The sequence below is a fragment of the Triticum urartu genome, chromosome 3A, assembly GCF_056163025.1.
Source record: "Triticum urartu cultivar PI428250 chromosome 3A, HENAU_Tu73, whole genome shotgun sequence".
Classification (NCBI taxonomy): domain Eukaryota; kingdom Viridiplantae; phylum Streptophyta; class Magnoliopsida; order Poales; family Poaceae; genus Triticum; species Triticum urartu.
Genome location: NC_141875.1, coordinates 164,366,027 through 164,384,409, shown reverse-complemented (window position 1 = coordinate 164,384,409; position 18,383 = coordinate 164,366,027).

The window sequence follows — 18,383 nt, the reverse complement described above, 5'->3', positions numbered from 1 at the left end:
ATCGTTTTCAAGCGATTTCATCTCATCTTTCCAGTGGCACCATTGGAATTCCAAGTTGAGGCCAGGTTCATGCATTTCCTGTCATATCTTGCATTTTGCATCCCGCATCGCATCCCGCATAGCATATCATCATTGCATCATATCGCTTGATCCTTGCACGTGGTTGATTGTATCCTTGTTGCTTGTTTGTCTTGTTTGGGTAGAGCCGAGAGACGAGTTCGCTAACGAGCAGCCCATTGAGTTTGCTTTTGAGGATCCAGTCAACTCTGACAGCTGTGCAGGCAAGATGATCATACCCTCGAAATCACTACTATCTTTGCTATGCTAGTTTGCTCGCTCTTTTGCTATGCCATTGCTACGATGCCTACCACTTGCTTGCCAGCCTCCCAAATTGCCATGTCAAACCTCTGACCCACCTTTATCCTAGCAAACCGTTGATTGGCTATGTTACCGCTTTGCTCAGCCCCTCTTATAGCGTTGCTAGTTGCAGGTGAAGATTGGAGGCCGCTCCTTGTTGGAACATTTATTTACTTGTTGGGATATCATTATATTGCTATGTTATCTTAATGCATCTATATACTTGGTGAAGGGTGGAAGGCTCGGCCTCTCGCCTAGTGTTTTGTTCCACTCTTGCCGCCCTAGTTTCCGTCATATCGGTGTTATGTTCCCGGATTTTGCGTTCCTTACGCGGTTGGGTTATAATGGGAACCCCTTGATATTTCGCCTTGATTAAAGCTTTTCCAGCAATGTCCAACCTTGGTTTTACCATTTGCCACCTAGCCTTTTCTTTCCCTTGGGTTCTGCAGACTCAAGGGTCATCTTATTTTAACCCCCCCCCCCCCGGGCCAGTGCTCCTCTGAGTGTTGGTCCACCTGTCAGCTACCGGTGGCCACCAGGGGCAACTCTGGGCTGGCCTACCCGTACCTAGGACAATTTGAGTGTGCCCTGAGAAAGAGATATGTGCAGCTCCTATCGGGATTTGTCGGCACATTCGGGCGGTGTTGCTGGTCTTGTTTTAACCTGTCGAAGTGTCTTGAGTTACCGAGATACCGAGTCTGGTCGGAATGTCTTGGGAGGAGGTCTATTCCTTTGTTGACCGTGAGAGCTTGTCATGGGCTAAGTTGGGACTCCCCTGCAGGGATTGAACTTTCGAAAGTCGTGCTCGCGGTTATGGGCAGATGGGAATTTGTTAATGTCCGGTTGTAGATAACTTGAACCTTAATTAATTAAAATGAATCAACTAAGTGTGTTACCGTGATGGCCTCTTCTCGGCGGAGTCCGGGAAGTGGACACGGTGTTGGAGTAATGTTTGCGCAGGTTGCTCTCTAGTTTCTCACTCGTGCTTTGCCTCCTCTTCTCGCTCTCTTTTGCGAATAAGTTAGCCACCATACTTGCTAGTCGCTTGTTGCAGCTCCACTCATATTTTACCTTGCCATGCCTATAAGCTTAAATAGTCTTGATCGCGAGGGTGCGAGATTGCTGAGTCCCTGTGGCTCACAGATTACTATTACACCAGATGCAGGGCCTGATGATTCCGCTCCAGGTGACGCGTATGAGCTCAAGTGGGAGTTCGATGAAGACTCTCAACGATACTATGTTTCCTTTCCCGATGATCAGTAGTGGTGCCCAGTTGGGGGTGATTGGGACCGTGTCGCATGATGGGTTCTCTTTTATTTTGGCGCCGTAGTCGGGCCATGAGTGTTTGGATGATGTAATGTTATTTATGTTCTTGATTGACGTGGCGAGTGTAAGCCAACTATGTTCTCCCCTTTATTATTCATATTACATGGGATGTTGTGAAGATTGCCTAACTTGCGACATATGCCTTCAATGCGATTATGTCTCTAAGTCGTGCCTCGACACGTGGGAGCTATAGTCGCATCGAGGGTGTTACATTGTTCTAGGACAAAGAGTTGATGAAAAATTAAATGTTATTCAATATGCTAGTAAAACTCTAGACAATGCCCAGAGAAATTGTGCTACTACTGAAAAGGAATTCTTAGCAGTTGTATTTGCTTGTGATAAGTTCACACCTTATATTGTTGATTCTAAAGTAACTATTCACACTGATCATGCTGATATTAAATATCTTATGGAAAAGAAAGATGCTAAACCTAGACTTATTAGATGGTTTCTCCTGCTACAAGAATTTGATTTGCATATTATTGATAGAAAGGGAGTTGAGAATCTCGTTGCCGACAACTTGTCTAGGTTAGAGAATGTTCTTGATGACCCACTACCTATTGATGATAGCTTTCCCGATGAACAATTAAATGTCATAAATGCTTCTCGTACTGCTCCATGGTATGCTGATTATGCTAATTACATTGTTGCTAAATTTATACCACCTAGTTTCACATACCAGCAAAAGAAAAAGTTCTTTTATGATTTAAGACATTACTTTTGGAATGACCCACACCTTTATAAAGAAGGATTAGATGGTGTTATTAGACGTTGTGTACATGAGCATGAACAGGAACAGATCCTACGCAAGTGTCACTCTGAGGCTTATGGAGGACACCATGCTGGAGATAGAACTGCACATAAGGTATTGCAATCCGGTTTTTATTGGCCTACTCTCTTCAAGGATGCCCGTAAGTTCGTCTTATCTTGTGATGAATGTCAAAGAATTGGTAATATTAGTAGACGTCAAGAAATGCCTATGAATTATTCACTTGTTATTAAACCATTTGATTTTTGGGGCTTTGATTTTATGGGACCTTTTCCTTCCTCTAATGGGTATACACATATTATAGTTGCTATTGATTACGTTACTAAGTGGGTAGAAGCTATTCCAACTAGTAGTGCTGATCATAACACCTCTATTAAGATGCTTAAAGAAGTTATTTTTCCAAGGTTTGGAGTCCCTAGATATTTAATGACTGATGGTGGTTCACATTTTATTCATGGTGCCTTTCGTAAAATGCTTGCTAAGTATGATGTTAATTATAGAATTGCATCTCCTTATCATCCATAGTCTAGTGGTCAAGTAGAGCTTAGCAATAGAGATCTTAAATTAATTTTGCAAAAGACTGCCAATAGATCTAGAAAGAATTGGTCCAAGAAACTTGATGGTGCGTTATGGGCTTATAGAACTGCATACAAAAATCCTATGGGTATGTCTCCGTATAAAATGGTTTATGGTAAAGCATGTCACTTACCTCTTGAACTAGAACATAAGTCATATTGGGCCATTAAAGAGCTCAATTATGATTTCAAACTTGCCAGGGAGAAGAGGCTATTTGACATTAGCTCACTTGATGAATGGAGAACCCAGGCCTATGAAAATGCCAAGCTGTTTAAAGAAAATGTTAAAAGATGGCATGACAAAAGGATACAAAAGCGTGAGTTTAATGTAGGTGATTATGTATTGCTATACAACTCTCGTTTAAGATTTTTTGCAGGCAAACTTCTCTCTAAATGGGAAGGTCCTTATGTTATCGAGGAGGTCTACCATTCTGGTGCCATAAAAATCAACAACTTCGAAGGCACAAATCCGAAGGTGGTGAACGGTCAAAGAATCAAACATTACATCTTAGGTAATCCTATAAATGTTGAAACTAATGTTATTGAAACCGTAACCCCGGAGGAGTACATAAGAGACACTTTTCGGAACATTCTAGACTCCAAAAAGGAATAGGTACGTGGTGCGGTAAGTAAACCGACTCCAAGACAGTTCTGATGGCAATTTTTCTCCGTTTTGGAATATTTAAGAAAATAGGAAAATAAGAAGTAGTCCAGGAAGGACACGGGGCGTCCACGAGGGTGGAGGGTGCGCCCTACCCCCCTGGGCGTGCCCCCTGCCTCGTGGGCACCTCGTGCGCTCTCCGGACTCTGTTTTCTTGCACGATACTTCTTTTGATCGGTAAAAATTCATTATATAATCTCCCGAAGGTTTTGACCACCGTATCACGCAAATATCACTTGTTTTTGTTTCGAGCTGTTTCAGATGCAGATATAGAGCAAAATGTCTTCTCAAGAGTCAGTCGGGGAGAACCGGGTGTCTCATCCGACATGGGGGCCAAGAGTAAACAGCTATGCTGACCACTTTGGGCCATCAACTGAGGAAGAGATGGAGGCCGACTTGAAAAGGATAGATGCCATGGTGGAGGATGAAGAAGTTACTTCTCGTTTCCGAGCCGGATTCATGATGAGGGAACTACAGAGCTCAGCTATTCCAAACTCAGCCATCCCTTCCAATGTTAGATTTCTTTCTTACGAAAATATGAAAAAGATTGTTACTTGTTCTCCCGTAGCTATGCAACATCCTTGGGTGAAAGGAGCTTTAGCCGTCACGGGCAAGCTCCATAAAGAAATAATGGGCCTCAAGAAGCAAGTCAATAAGCTCGAGGAAGAGAATCGTATCCTGAAGGGCATCATCGCCAAGAATATCACATCACCAACCCCGAAGAAGGAGACATAAACACATGGGTATGGGCACTCCCCTTGGCAGCTGCCAAGCTTGGGGGAGTGCCCAGGTATTGTATCACCATCACTTTTATCTTTACCGTTTTTTCTTAATTCAATCCTTTTGATAATATCATGATCTAGTAGAATAAAGTTTTAGTATGATCTAGTTGTGAGTTTTGCTTTATGATCTTCTTATGTAATCGAGTCTGTGAGCTATATATAATAAAGATTAGTGTTGAGTCAAGGGCTTGATTATTTTTCTATGATCTTGAGGGAATAGAATAAAAGAGAAGAAATAGAAAGAAATAGAGAGATCATATGGAGTAATTAATATGAAGTAATAAAGAAAGAGAAAGAAATAGAAAGAAATAGAAAGTTGTTGAGAGTTGACAAACATAGTTTTGGCCATCGTTGCAATTAATATGAAGTAATAAAGAAAGAGAGGTTCACATATAAATATACTATCTTGGACATCTTTTATAATTGTGATCACTCATTAAAGTATGATATGCTAAAGAGTTGACGTTGGACAAGGAAGACAACGTAATGGGTTATGTTTTCTTACATCTGAGATAAATTATATTGTCATGGATCATCCAACATGTTGAGCTTGCCTTTCCCTCTCTTGCTAGCCAATTTCTTTGCACCAAGTAGAGATACTACTTGTGCTTCCAAATATCCCTAAACCTAGTTTTGCCATGAGAGTCCACCATATCTACCTATGGATTGAGTAAGATCCATCAAGTAAGTTGTCATCGGTGCACGCAATAAAAATTGCTCTCTAAATATGTATGATCTATTAATGTGGAGAAAATAAGCTTTATACGATCTTGTGATATGGAAGAAATAAAAGTGACAGACTGCATAATAAAGGTCCATATCACAAGTGGCAATATAAAGTAACGTTCAAGATTTTGTGCATTCAACCATAAAAGCGCATGACAACCTCTGCTTCCCTCTGTGAAGGGCCTATCTTTCACTTTTATCTTACACCTTATATAAGAGTCATGGTGATATTCACCTTTCCTTTTTCCATTTTATCCTTTGGCAAGCACAATGTGTTGGAAAGATCTTGATATATATGGCTAATTGGATGTGGGTTTTCATGAACTATTGACATTACCCTTGAGGTAAAAAGTTGGGAGGCAAAACTATAAGCCCCTATCTTTCTCTGTGTCCGATTAAAACTCCATACCCATAAGTATTGCATGAGTGTCAGCAATTGTGAAAGACTATATGATAGTTGAGTATGTGGACTTGCTGAAAAGCTCTTATATATTGACTCTTTCCTATGTTATTGTAAATTGCAATTGCTCCAATGACTGAGATTATAGTTTGTTAGTTTTCAATGAAGTTTACAATTCATACATGAAATTGTGATTGAATTATTACTCTAGCATAAGAAATCATATGACAAGAATTATGTAAGTTGCTGTTCTAAGAATGATCATGATGCCCTCATGTCCGTATTTTACTTTTATCGACACCTCTATCTCTAAACATGTGGACATATTTTTTGATTCCGGCTTTCGCTTGAGGACAAGCGAGGTCTAAGCTTGGGGGAGTTGATGTGTCCATTTTGCATCATGCTTTTATATCGATATTTCTTGCATTATGGGTTGTTATTACACATTATGTCACAATACTTATGCCTTTTCTCTCTTATTTTACAAGGTTTACATGAAGAGGGGGAATGCCGGCAGCTGGAATTCTGGGCTAGAAAAGGAGCAAATATTAGAGACCTATTCTGCACAGCTCCAAAAGTCTTGAAACTTCACGGAAGTTATTTTTGGAATTAATAAAAAATAATCGAGAAAGAATCCACCAGAGGGGGCCCACACCCTGGTCACGAGGGTGGGGGCGCGCCCTACCCCCTGGGCGCGCCCCCTACCTCGTGGGCCCCCTGGTGGCCCTCTGATGCCCATCTTCCGCTATATGAGGTCTTTCGTCCGGAAAAAAATGATAAGCAAGCTTTCGGGAAGAAACTCCGCCGCCACGAGGCGGAACCTTGGCGGAACCAATCTAGGGCTCCGACGAAGCTGTTCTACCAGGGAAACTTCCCTCCGGGAGGGGGAAATCATCACCATTGTCATCACCAACGATCCTCTCATCGGGAGGGGGTCAATATCCATCAACATCTTCACCAGCACCATCTCATCTCAAACCCTAGTTCATCTCTTGTATCCAATCTTTGTATCCAAACCTCAGATTGGTACCTGTGGGTTGCTAGTAGTGTTGATTACTCCTTGTAGTTGATGCTAGTTGGTTTACTTGGTGGAAGATCATATGTTCAGATCCATTATGCATATTAATACCCCTCTGATTATGAACATGAATATGCTTTGTGAGTAGTTACGTTTGTTCCTGAGGACATGGGAGAAGTCTTGCTATAAGTAGTCATGTGAATTTGGTATTCGTTCGATATTTTGATGAGATGTATGTTGTCATCCCTCTAGTGGTGTCATGTGAATGTCGACTACATGACACTTCACCATTGTTTGGGCCTAGAGGGAGGCATTGGGAAGTAATAAGTAGATGATGGGTTGCTAGAGTGGTAGAAGCTTAAACCCTAGTTTATGCGTTGCTTCGTAAGGGGCTGATTTGGATCCATATGTTTCATGATATGGTTAGGTTTACCTTAATACTTCTGTTGTAGTTGCGGATGCTTGCAATGGGGGTTAATCATAAGTGGGATGCTTGTCCAAGTAAGGACAGTACCCAAGCACCGGTCCACCCACATATCAAATTATCAAAGTACCGAACGCAAATCATATGGACGTGATGAAAACTAGCTTGACGATAATTCCCATGTGTCCTCGGGAGCGCTTTCCTTTATATAAGAGTTTGTCCAGGCTTGTCCTTTGCTACAAAAAGGATTGGGCCATCTTGCTGCACCTTATTTACTTTTATTACTTGCTACTCGTTACAAATTACCTTATCACAAAACTATCTGTTACCGATAATTTCAGTGCTTGCAGAGAATACCTTACTGAAAACTGCTTATCATTTCCTTCTGCTCCTCGTTGGGTTCTACACTCTTACTTATCGAAAAGGCTACGATAGATCCCCTACACTTGTGGGTCATCAATTATCGAGGTGGATTATGGTGGAGGGGGGCACCGCACACGGCTAAAAGATCAATGATCAACTTGTGTGTCCATGGGGTGCCCCCTCCCCTGTATATAAAGGAGTGGAGGAGGGGGAGGGACAGCCCTCTCTATGGCGTGCCCTAGGGGAGTCCTACTCCCTCCGGGAGTAGGATTCCCCCCTTTCCAAGTAGTAGTAGGAAAAGAAGGAAGGAGGAGAGAGGGAGGAAGGAAAGGGGGGTCGCCCCCCTCCCAATTCGGATTGGGCTTGGGGGTGCGCCTCCCTCTTTTCCCTTCCCTCTCCTCTATTCCACTAAGGCCCAATAAGGCCCATATACTCCCCGGGGGTTCTGGTAACCTCCCGGTACTTCGGAAAAATGCCCGAACCACTCGGAACCATTCCGATGTCCAAACATAGGCTTCCAATATATCGATCTTTACGTATCGACCATTCCGAGACTTCTCGTCATGTCCGTGATCAAATCAGGGACTCCGAACTACCTTCGGTACATCAAAACACATAAACTCATAATACCGATCGTCACCGAACGTTAAGCGTGCGGACCCTACGGGTTCGAGAACTATGTAGACATGACCGGGACATGTCTCTGGTCAATAACCAATAGCGGAACCTGGATGCTCATATTGGCTCCTACACATTCTACGAAGATCTTTATCGGTCAAACCGCATAATGGTATACGTTGTTCCCTTTGTCATCGGTATGTTACTTGCCTGAGATTCGATCGTCGGTATCTCAATACCTAGTTCAATCTCGTTACCGGCATGTCTCTTTACTCGTTCCGTAATGCTACATCCCGTAACTAACTCATTAGCTACATTGCTTGCAAGGCTTATTGTGATGTACATTACCGACAGGGCCCAGAGATACCTCTCCGACAATCGGAGTGAAAAATCCTAATCTTGATCCATGCCAACTCAACAAACACCATTGGAGACACCTATAGAGCACCTTTATAATCACCCAGTTACGTTGTGACGTTTGGTAGCACACAAAGCGTTCCTCCGGTATTTCGGGAGTTGCATGATCTCATAGTCATAGGAACATGTATATTTATGGAGAAAGCAATAGCAACAAACTAAACGATCATCGTGCTAAGCTAATGGATAGGTCAAGTCAATCACATCATTCTCTAATGATGTGACCCCGTTAATCAAATGACAACTCATGTCTATGGTTAGGAAACATAACCATCATTGATTCAACGAGCTAGTCAAGTAGAGGCAAACTAGTGACACTCTGTTTGTCTATGTATTCACACATGTACTAAGTTTCCGGTTAATACAATTCTAGCATGAATAATAAATATTTATCATGATATAAGGAAATATAAATAACAACTTTATTATTGCCCCTAGGGCATATTTCCTTCACCGGACACTGACCGATCACGAAATTTCGACCTAGACGGGCACCTCAAACGGACCTCGAATGACCGGGCTGACCGACACCCCTCATATCCAGCCTAAAACCTGGGGTGGATATGGGAGCGCCCTGGCGCGTCCGCTAAGTCAGACTTGGCCCACGATGGCCCACCCGACCCCACATATATTCCTCCCCATCCGCTTGCCGGACCAAAACCTAGCCACTTCACTCCACTCCCCTCTACTCCCATCTGCCACCCAAGCTTCCGTCTGGTGATCTACGGCATCACAAGCACCGGATCTGACTCAGACCATTCCAGATCCATCGACTGGGGTGTCATCTTGTGACGCCCCTGATTTGACCGTACACTAATCATACACGCAAATGTGTACAACCAAGATCAAGGACTCACGGGAAGATATCACAACACAACTCTAGACACAAAATAAATAATACAAGCTTTATATTACAAGCCAGGGGCCTCGAGGGCTCGAATACACAAGAGTCAGCGGAAGCAACCATATCTGAGTACAGACATGAGTTAAACAAGTTTGCCTTAAGAAGGCTAGAACAAAAACAACATCGATCGAAAAGGCAAGGCCTCCTGCCTGGGAGCCTCCTAACTATTCCAAGTCGTCAGCGGTCTTCACGTAGTAGTAGGCATCCTCCGGGTAGTAGTAGTCATCAGTGGCGTCGTCTGGCTCCTGGGATCCGTCATCTGGTCGCAACAATCGGGTATATGGGAAAAAGAGGTAGCAAGGCAACCGTGAGTACTCATCCAAAGTACTCGTAAGACTTACATCAGATCTAAACTAAGTATGCATCTGTATCAAAGGAATGGGTTGTATCTGTGGACTAAACTGCAGAATGCCAGAAGGGAAGGGGAAAGCCTAGCCTATCAAAGACTAGCATCTTCTGGAAAACCACCATCTTGCAGCAACAGGAGGGAGTGGAGTAGCATAAAGTAAAGTAGTAGAAGTGTTATCAACCTCGACCAGAGATCCTTTCTCGACTCCCTGCAAGAAAGCAAATCCAGAGCCATACTATCCAAGTGTCAACACATTCCAATTCCCATCACTATCCAGTTCTCATCACAAGTATCCAGTTCTAGTTGTATCGATCGGGATACAACTCCAAGTGTCCGTTACCGCAGGACAGGCTATCGATAGGTGTTTTCTTCCCTACAGGGGTGCACCAACTTACCCACCACGCTCGATTAACTCCGGTCGGACACACTTTCCTGGGTCATGCCCGGCCTCGGCCAAACAATACGCCGCAACCTGGCCAAGGCTTAATAGAGAGGTCAAGCACGCCGGACTAAGCCTGTACCCCAGGGTTCATGGGCCATCTCCCCGGGAACTCCTGCACGTTGCGTACGCGGCCGGTGAGCAGACCTGGCTACCTCCTTCAACAAGGCAGGAGCTTACGCAGTCCAACCCGGCGCACGCCGCTCAATCGCTGACGTCTATTAAGCTTCGACTGATGCATACGACGCAGAACGCCCATACTATGCCCACGTGATGGTTAGTGCTATCAGGCCAGAGGCCCCTCAAATCAAATATCCAAATCGTAGTGGATTAGGAGCACGCGGTAACGAGCAGAGACTCACCATCGATGTGACCCCGTCGCCCCATCTCGAGTACTTGCAGCAAGGGCTAAGAATGCCCGGCCACGCCTCGTAAGTATCTCGCGGGCACCTTCCAGGTCAACCCGACTCCACATCACTCTCAATTAATCTCACACGGGTACCCCTCAGGGCCGACCCGTCTTTAATAACATGGCTCAGTGCAAAGTCATAGTAACCATAGTAACTGTGTGTCTAACACCAAGGGGAAACCCCGAGGAATCACCCCTGGTGAATTCCACTCGATGTAATCATCAAGGTGAACGTAAGAGGATCCACCCTCGAGGTTCACACTTGAGGGGTTGCACGACAGAGCCGTATCGGAAGTAGTTAAGGAGGAAATCACCCTCGATGACCACGACCGGATAGCTACACTACAGAGATCTCATCAGGAGTGATGTAAGAGGTTCCACCCTCGGCACTCGATGGTAACTCTGCAGAGTCGTACAACTAGGGGGGTGATGTGTGGTGTCAGGGCCTGGACGTCGATCATGTTGATCGAGTCATCGAACATAAAGCGAGGCAACTGGGACAAGGTGGGGTCACTGATGGATCTCTAACCAACCTATACTAAGCAGTTTAGGATAAGCAGGTAAGGTATGAAAGCAGGTAACAACAACAGGCTATGCATCAGAGTAGGATCATACAGAAAGCAGTAGCAGTTCAAATGCAAGCATGAGAGGGAAGAAATGGGCGATATCAGAATGCTCAAGGGGGGTTTGCTTGCCTGGTTGCTCTGGCAAGGAGGGGTCGTCGTCGACGTAGTCGATCACAGGGGCAACATCGGTCTCGGGGTCTATTGGAGAGAAGAGGGGGAAGAAACAGTAAATACAGAGCAAACAATGCATCACAAGGCATAACAAGACGGTAGGTAGAGCTAGGGTTGTCCTAACATAGTACTACACGTTGCAGACGGAGGGAATAAACATCCGAGGATGAATTCCCAACGTTAGTTGGATTTTGGACAGAGGAAAAGAGGGGGAAAGTTCCATGTTTAGCATGCTAGGGGCATGTGATAGATGAACTGACCGCGTATTCGGAATCTTTGGATTTTTCTGAGCAACTTTCATGTAGAAAACATTTTCATCGGAGTTACGGATTATTTTCTATGATTTTTCAAAGATTAAAGCAATATTCTGGAATTATTAAATTAACAGAAAAGAGAAAAAGACGTCAGCAGAGTGTCAGCATGACATCAGCAGGTCAACAGACCCGCTGACTGGTCAAACTGACCAATGGGTCCCACCTGTCATAGACAGAGGGCTAACAGTGGGTTATTTTAATTAAACATGGTTAACTAGCAACTGGGCCCCACATGTCAGTGTCTGATTAGGTTAACTAATTAGTTTTAATTATAAAATGTTTTCATTAACTTAATTGTGTGGTGGGGCCCACTTGTCAGGGACACGGGGCTGCCCAGTCAGCAGTTGACTGGGACAACCCAGTCAACTAGGGCCCGTGGGGCCCACTGGTAGTGGCACTGGGGTGGCCCTAGGCCAACCACGTAGGCGGCGGCCGGCGTTTCGCCGCCGACGATGTCAGAACACGGCGGGGCACCCAGGCCTCGTCGGGATTTCGCTACACGACGCCATTCGGCGCGCGGCTTGGTCCATTCGAACGGCCACTCGATGTCGCGTCGAGTGGTGGTGGTGGTATGGCCGGACTTTGCCAGAAACGCCGGCGGCGAGCGGCGGAGCGGACGCCGGAGTTCGGCCATCATCGGATACGGCGCTGCATAGCACGAAAAGGCGCGCTAGGGGTCACGTTGGACTCGCACGAGCTCCAGGAGCTCGTCTACGAGCTCGGACGCGAGCTCGGGCTACGGTGGTCACGGCGACGAGTATAGCCATGACGTGGTCGGCGGCTACGAGCGCGGGGATGAGCAGGGAATGAGGGGAGAAGGAGAGGAGCTCACAGTGCTCCTGCAGATGTGCAAAGCGGGCTCGGGGGAGGCTCGATGTGGCTGGAATTCAACGGCGGCGATGATGGAGGTCAGAGGTTGAAGAAGGGGGTCATCCGCATCGATGCAGACAGAGGAGGGCCTCCCAGCTTGTTCCAGCGGGAGAAGGCGAAGCAGTCGACGTTGAGGAGGCCGATGAACTCGTCGAAGGGGAGTGGGGGCGACGCTCGCCGCGGTAGTGCTAGGTGGAGGGCGGCGATGGCGCTCGGGTGAGGCGGCGAGAGAGACAGAGTGGAGGAGGAGCGGGTGGATCTGGGAGGCGAGAGAGGGGAGTGGAGGTAGGTGGGGAGGAGTTGAGGCGTCCGAGGCCTTATCCTCTTGTCGGACGTCGCCGGCGAGGTGGTTGGACGGCGACGGATGCGCTCTGTCCCGCTCGGTCGGAGGAGCAGTGCGCGGGGAAGGAGGCGGCCAGGGGGGAATGGGGGGGAGTGGGCCGGCCTGCTGGGCCAGCTGGCTCGGGTGGGCCGAAGCCCAATTGGGGCAGGTGCTTTCCCTTTCCTTCTTTCCTTTTCCTTTTTCCTTTTTTAAAGCTTTTCTGTTTTAGCTATTTTAGGCCACATAGGTATTTTGCAAAAATGTTGGATCACCACCAATATTACTAGGAGAATATTTTACACATGATGAACATTTTAGTTTTCATGTTCGAGCATTTTGAATTTCACTCTTAGTTTGAAAATATATTCAACTGGATTTGAAAGAGAGAGGATGCAATGATGATCAAACACTTGTTTAGCAAAATGATTAACTTAACCCCAGGGGTTACTATAGCATCATTACACCGGGGTGTTACAACTCTCCTCCTCTAAAAGAAATTCTCGTCCCGAGAATTAAGAAGTAGAAGGGAACAGGTCGGGGTATTCAGCACGGAGGCTATCCTCGCGTTCCCAAGTGGCTTCATCTTTAAAATGATTTGGCCATTGTACCTTGAGGAACTTGGTAACCTTCTGGCGTGTTCGACGTTCAGCTTCTTCAAGAATGCAGATCGGATGCTCCTTGTATGTGAGATCATCTTGAACTTCAATCAATTCTGGATCCACTTCACGTTCCAGATCCTTGAAGCATCGACGAAGTTGCGACACGTGGAAGACATCATGGACGTGAGAGAACTGAGGTGGCAACTCCAATTGATAAGCCACCAGTCCACGACGGGCGAGGATGCGGAAGGTACCAATGTAGCGCGAAGCTAGCTTGCCCTTGACTCCGAACCGATGAGTGCCTCTCAAAGGAGTGACACGCAGATAAGCTTGTTCACCAGGTTGATAAGTTGAACCCCAGTGTTTTCAGTCATAGTTGCTCTTCTGGCGGGACTGGGCCGCCTTGAGATTATCCCGGACAACGGAACCTGCTCTTCAGCTTGTTGAATAATGTCTGGACCAATGAGCTTCCGTTCCCTAGTTTTTGACCAATTCAGAGGGGTTGGGCACTTACGTCCATAAAGCACTTCGAAGGGTGCCATCTTCAAGCTGGCTTGATAGCTTTTATTATAAGATAACTCCGCATAAGGGAGAGATTCTTCCCACTTCTTGCCGAAAGAAATAACACAAGCTCGAAGCATGTCTTTAAGAATTTGATTGACTCGCTCGACTTGGCCTTGGGATTGGGGATGATAAGCAGTGCTCCAGGTAATATGAGTTCCCATTGCCTCTTGGAAACTATCCCAGAACTTCGAAGTGAATATACTGCCACGGTCTGAACTGATCTCCTTCAGGATGCCGTGGAGTGACACAATTCAGGAGATATACAAGTTTGCTAATTGACCAGCAGTGATAGTCTCCTTGACTGGCAGAAAGTGAGTGACCTTCGAGAATTGGTCGATGATGACAAAGATAGCATCGTTACCTTTCTGAGACTTGGGAAGGCCAGTGACAAAGTCCATCTGAATCTTATCCCATTTCCATTCAGAAATAGGGAGAGGTTGTAGAAGTCCAGCCGATTTCTGATGTTATGCTTTGACGCAATGACAAACGTCACATTCTTCGATATATCGAGCAATATCTTGCTTCATCTTGGACCACCAATACTTTTGACGAATGTCTAAGTACATCTTGGTACTTCCCGGATGAATAGAGAGAGGGGTGTCATGCGCTTCTTTCATCACCTTCTCTGTCATAAGCTCTAACCGAGGTACTACAATGCGATCTCTGAAGTACAAGGTTCCGTCTTCACCAAGTGAGAAATCTCTTGATTTCTCCAAGGCAAGATCCTTTTTCATCAAATCAACATGAACATCCTTGGCTTGTGCAGACTTAATTGCTTTTAGAAGAGTTGGTTCCAAGACAAGGTTATTCAGAGAACCCTGTGGAACTAGTAGAAGGTTCAGCTTGCATAGCTCTTCATAAAGGCGGGGTTGAGCTTTGTAGACCATGTGATTATTGCAATAAGACTTACGGCTCAGTGCATTGGCCATTACATTAGCCTTACCATGGGGTATAGGATATACCGCAGTTGTAGTCAGCAATAGCTTCCATCCATCGTTGCTGACGGAGGTTCAGATCTGGCTGAGTAAACAGGTACTTCAGACTCTGATGATCAGTGAAGATCTCGCAACGATTACCGAGAAGGTACTGTCGCCATAGTTTCAATGCATAGATAACCGCAGCAAGCTCGAGGTCATGAACTGGGTAGTTCTCTTCATGAGAACGCACTTGACGAGAGGCATAAGCGATCACTCTGCGCTCTTGCATTAGGACACAGCCTAATCCTTGACGTGAAGCGTCGCAATAGATGACGAAGTCCTTGCGAGAATCAGGGGGAGCAAGCACTGGGCAGATGTCAGCTTGTCTTTGAGTGCCTAGAAACTTTCCTGACATTTGTTTGTCCAACCGAACTTAATGCCTTTGTGAAGCAGATTGGTCAGTGGCTTGGCGATCTTGGAGAAGTTCTCGACAAAGCGGCGACAATAGCTGGCTAGACCGAGAAAGCTTCTGACTTGCTTGACAGTCTTCGGAGGGGTCCAGTCAAGAATAGCCTGAACTCGCTCTGGGTTGACGGCAATACCATCCTTGGAGATGACATGACCAAGGTAGGTGACTTCGGGTAACCAAAATTCGCACTTGGAATACTTGGCATAAAGTTGATGTTCTCGAAGCTTCTCTAGAACAAGTCGAAGATGTTCAGCATGCTCTTCTTTGTTCTTCGAATATACCAGAATATCATCCAGATAGACCACGACGAACTTGTCGAGGTAATCCATGAATATATAGTTCATCAGACGGGAGAATGTAGCTGGAGCATTGGTTAAACCGAATGACATGACGGTGTACTCGTAAGAACCATAACGAGTGACGAATGCGGTCTTGGGAATATCCTCTTCACGAACACGGATCTGGTGGTAACCCAACCTCAAGTCGAGTTTAGAGAATATTGATGAACCAACAAGTTGATCATACAGATCATTGATCCGAGGAAGCGGATATTTGTTCTGAATTGTAGCTTGGTTGATAGGACGATAGTCTTGGACCAAACGGTTCGTTCCATCCTTCTTCTTTACAAAGAGAGAAGGTGCTCCCCAAGCAGAGGAACTTGGACAAATGTAACCACTGCGAAGAGATTTGCCGATTTCCTCCTTAAGTTCAAGGAGTTCATGAGGTGGCATCTTGTAGGGTCATTTGGCAATAGGAACGGTGCCTGGTTTCAAGTCGATGACGAACTCGACAGCCCGGGCAGGGGGTATTCCTAGAAGTTCTTCTGGAAAGACATCTAGGAAGTCGCGAACAACTGGAATCTTTTCAATTCCCTCAAGAGGTGTTGCGTTCAACGCATTCAAGACATAAAGTCGTGCTTCAGCGTTTTGAACAAGTTGAGCATGGTAGCTTACTATCTTATCGGAAGGATGTAGGAGATGAACGACTTTGGTGGCACAAACGATAGAGGCAGTATGTGCTTTCAACCATTCCATTCCTAGAATGAGGTCAATATTGGAAGACTCCAGAATAATGGGGGGAAACAAGAAATTCCAACCCTTCAATCTCAACGGGAACGTCGCGACCAATCATGGTAGTTTGACATCGGTCCGCAGGGGTGCGTACCACAATCGGAGTGTTCATGGGCTCCCATCGAATGTCGTGTGCATATGCAAAATTTTCTGACATGAATGAATGTGATGCTCCTGAATCAAATAAAACAAATGCTGGTACTAAATTAACAAGGAGAGTACCCATCACAGTAGCAAGCTGGTCTTGAGCTTCATTCAGATCAACATGATTAGCCTGACCACGACCAAATGGTCTAGCATTGTGGTTGCGGGGTTGATTGATACCACGAGCATTAGAAGGTAGAGCCAGCTGATTCTGATTCTGAGGGCAGTTCCTGGAACGATGGCCCGGAAGGCCACACTTGAAGCACAAACCATCATTGGGGTTGGGAGCAGAAGCTTGGGGTGGTACAACCCGAAGGGGCTGCCTCTGCGATGGAGGAGGCAGACGAGGTGCGGCATAGGTCTGTCTTGGTGCAGGTGCAGCTGGACGATACATGTTGTGGGGAATCCATATCCGACGCTTATGCGCTGACGGGCCCTAAGATGAGCCAGCGTCATGGCTGCGCCTAAGGGATCCCTGGTGTTCCTGAACACCAGTCTCAACCTGAGTAGCCTTGTTCACCAAGGTGGCGAAGTTGGCAAAGTCATGAGCAAGCAGTGCTAGCTTAATATCAGGGTGAAGTCCATCACGGAACTTTTCTTGCCTACGAGCATCAGTTGCAATGTTCTTCAGCATAACGAGACAAGTCCAGAAATTCCCGCTGATAAGCATCTATAGTATTGTTGCCTTGGGTGAGGTTGCGGAACTCACGCTTCTTCTTGTCCATGATTCCTTGAGGAATGAAGCGGGCACGGAAAGCAGCTTGGAAATCCGGCCAAGTGATGACCATTCCAGCAGGCAGGGTACGCCTGTGGCTGTCCCACCATTGAGCAGCGAGAACCTTCAGAAAGAAAGATGCAAAGGTGACATAGCTAGCAGGGCTACACTAGCAGACTCCATTTCATATGTGATGTCGCGGAGCCAGTCATCAGCATCAAGGGGTTGAGTTGAGCTGCGGTAAATAGTTGGGTTGAGACGCATGAAGTCCTGCAGAGTCACTAGGGTTGGCTGTTGATTCATGTTCGGACGAGGAAACTGAGCCATCATTCCTTCCATGAACTGGCGTTTCAGCTCAAATTGTTGCATCATTCCAGCAAAGAATTCGGGCGGTGGTGGATCGTTGGCGCCACGGCCACGACCAGCGGGTCTAACCATCCTGCTAACATATAATAGAGGGTAGTTCAGCATTGAGCATTTGTAAAAACAAGGATCATTCATGATGAAACATGCATAATGGAAGAGGTATGATGGATACCACTTCGTTGTCATCACGACAGTGTGTGTACTATCCAGAATACTATTCTAAGGAAAAACTATGGCTTATCCAGCTTTGGGGTGAATGTGGTCACGGGATCCTAATGTTAGAGATAGTAAAACCACTTTAACCCGAATAGAAGAGAGATCAGAGTCCCATAGTATAGACGAGGAATAAAAGATCCTAATACCACCCATATGGCAAAGTGGGCCCGTAAGACACACATCCATGTTAGTAAAAGTTTTTGTAGTGACTAGACTCAACTTCGGCCAAGGAGTTGGAAAGGGGGCTACCTACAGGCAGTCGGCTCTGATACCAACTTGTGACGCCCCCGATTTGACCGTACACTAATTATACACGCAAATGTGTACGATCAAGATCAAGGACTCACGGGAAGATATCACAACACAACTCTAGACACAAAATAAATAATACAAGCTTTATATTACAAGCCAGGGGCCTCGAGGGCTCGAATACATAAGCTCGAATACACAAGAGTCAGCGGAAGCAACCATATCTGAGTACAGACATGAGTTAAACAAGTTTGCCTTAAGAAGGCTAGCACAAAAACAACATCAATCGAAAAG